The sequence below is a fragment of the Spea bombifrons genome, chromosome 2, assembly GCF_027358695.1.
Source record: "Spea bombifrons isolate aSpeBom1 chromosome 2, aSpeBom1.2.pri, whole genome shotgun sequence".
Lineage (NCBI taxonomy): Eukaryota > Metazoa > Chordata > Amphibia > Anura > Pelobatidae > Spea > Spea bombifrons.
Window position 1 is genome coordinate 37,991,877 of NC_071088.1, and position 2,678 is coordinate 37,994,554.

A 2,678-nucleotide genomic window follows, 5' to 3' on the forward strand; every position below is an offset into this window, starting at 1 on the left:
GGATTATCAGCTACCACTGATGGAGGGGATTTTGAGGCATACAGTGAAGGTAAGCCGGCAGATACACAAACATACAATACAGGGAAGGGACTGAACACTAAATAATACAAAAAAACAATTGGGCTCCACACTGCTGACCCTATTCTGGGTGCTTTGGGTTCAGTCTCATTTTTCAAATAGGAATTTCCATTAGGGTAATAATTGAAATAGATTGGAACTGCCTATTTTGGATGAATTTTGTCATTACAAATGTGCAGATTATTTTGCAGAATATTTTAATGTTTTACTAAATTTAGAACAGAAATCCGAAGTAACTTCTATAGATAAAAGCACTGCCATGGAGCCTACTGTCTAAAATAGTGTTACATTTTACATATATTGAAACTTAATTTTAAAGGGAGCTGCACTGATCTCTGTATATCAAATACTTCAAATTTAAATGTCACAAAAATGTCCTCCTATCCAACCCAAAGAGTATATGTGGGGACATAAGAAGCCTTCATCATCTTTAGACTAAAACATTAGAAATTTTGTGTTACAAAAAGTTTAAGCGAAAATCAATGTGTCAATCAAACAGATGACATATAAGTATATTTATTCTTAAGAAGAAAAATTTTTGAGGACAGCATCCAAAAATGTTATTTCTCATTTTTAAAGATCCACTAGAAGAACAAGAAAATGAGAGACTTAAACTCAACGACTCTTTATCAGAGCTGCAAAACTGGAAATGTAAGTCTATGTTTTAAGTTTTAAGAATCCCAAATTAAAAACCTGTGCCTGGATTTCTTGATTTGAAATATTGTACCCAATATTTTCTCAAATACTAACAATATAGAATTGGAGGGGGGGGGGTTGTTGGCCAAAGCTTTAGTATATGCTTTTATTGGAAGTTATGAATGCTTGTTATATCAAAAGCCTTTTACCAACTAGTCACTGACCACTAAACACTTATAGGGTATTGCAAAAAAAGTCCTAAAGAATATTTAATTATATATAAAATTTACAATTCCGGAAAATATATACATCCAAACCAATATAGCTTACCCTGTGTTTATCTCTTCAACATACAGATGAGCCGCAAGAAATGAAATCAACGGATGATAAGAAAGTGGAAAGGATCGAAGCGTGGCTCACCCAGGACGGTAGGCATTTTATGTTTGTACAGTTAATATGTTTACATGATTAATATCATCGGTAGTATAATTACGCAGATCTGACTCTGCCTTTCCACTATCTACAAGCAACGGGTTTGACAGTTTAACGTGGAGACTTAGGCTAACACGTGTCACTCAAGTCTATATGGAGGGACCTAAGTGTTTAGAAAATTATATCTGATTGGATCATGTAAACAGCGAATCATATTCTACGAAACATTACACAATACAAGATATCATTAAGAGCTTTAATACAGAATAATGAAATTAACTCTATGGATGCACCCTGAAATAACAAAACTAGAACATGAAATAATGTTCATTCTAATGAAGTAAATGAATGGCATTCTACTTATTAATAAGAGTAAGATTAAAATCTCCAGCTGGCATAAAGGGATCGTTCTTTACTTTTTGACAGCTTCCAGCGTCACCGCTCCTGCTCTAACACGAGGTTTGTGAAACACAACGGATCATTAACTAAGTTATATTTCACAATATCAAGTAGGAAGCATGAAGATTAATTTTGCGTATTATAATACTTGCATTAAATGATTATTTATTTCAATAGATTTACACTGATCTAAGAGCCCAAAGCAAAGCATATATTTCAGCCAAGCATTCCAACAGAGTTATAGAAATGTAATAAATGTCTGAATGAATTTTTATTTGAAACAATGGTTTCTAATTTTGATTTAACTGTCATTGTTTATTTTTTATTGATAGTATAATTTCTTTACTTAATCGTTATATTTTTCAGACCTTGAAGTTATTTTTAATAAGATTCAAGAGGAAAATCTGTGTAGCACCATAATCATCTGCTGTGTTATCTTTCTATGTTTCCTCATTTGTACATCTGTGATTGTTACTGTGACCCTGTACCCTGATTACATCAAAAGGTTATTGTAAGTATTGCTTTTATTATACCTGGTAGCGGTATTGTTTCTTCTTCTAAACAGTTCCTTTTCTCATATTACAGGACACAAAAGAGCAAGGAGAAGAACGGTGGAAGCGAAGGTAACCAATTTACCACGTAGATTACATTACATCGTACTCCAAACTTTACATACACTCAAATGTACAAACTCTTCACATGACAAGTTGATATCAACCAGATCCTGAGCAGGATAAACCTGTCCTTGCACTCTCATACGTAATTCACATGATAGGGGGAACGACTAAAGCTGTGACCTCTATTGATTTGGGAGACCAGTCTGTATATAATGGGGAGGGGGGTACGGCTGTTGCATAGTTTGCCTCTGGTTGGTCTCCTGTGTATTTGTAGGTTACGCTCCCTCATATATAGAGTGTTTGCTCTGCATGTTGGACACATAGAGGTGTGGAGACACCATAGACATAGCCTTGCTTCATTTACAACATATTAATACAATTTTGAACAGATTTGGTAATTTCTCATTGTTTTTTTGTTTTTTTTTCAGTTTAAATTGATGACAGCGCAAAGGAATTGGAAGAGGAAACGTTATAATAATACCATCAGTTTATGTGATTTATTTGTTTCCCAACATA

At 33.9% G+C, this 2,678-nt stretch overlaps 2 long non-coding RNA genes across 2 annotated transcripts; both read left to right on the plus strand.

Moving 5' to 3' along the window:
• LOC128475106 (uncharacterized) lies at positions 1-1,098 on the plus strand. Its single transcript, XR_008346439.1, has 3 exons — positions 1-49; positions 658-729; positions 1,071-1,098. It is a non-coding gene; the product is annotated as an uncharacterized LOC128475106 (long non-coding RNA).
• An 874-nt stretch (positions 1,099-1,972) lies between these two features.
• Positions 1,973-2,678, plus strand: LOC128475104 (uncharacterized). Its single transcript, XR_008346437.1, has 3 exons — positions 1,973-2,056; positions 2,131-2,168; positions 2,591-2,678. It is a non-coding gene; the product is annotated as an uncharacterized LOC128475104 (long non-coding RNA).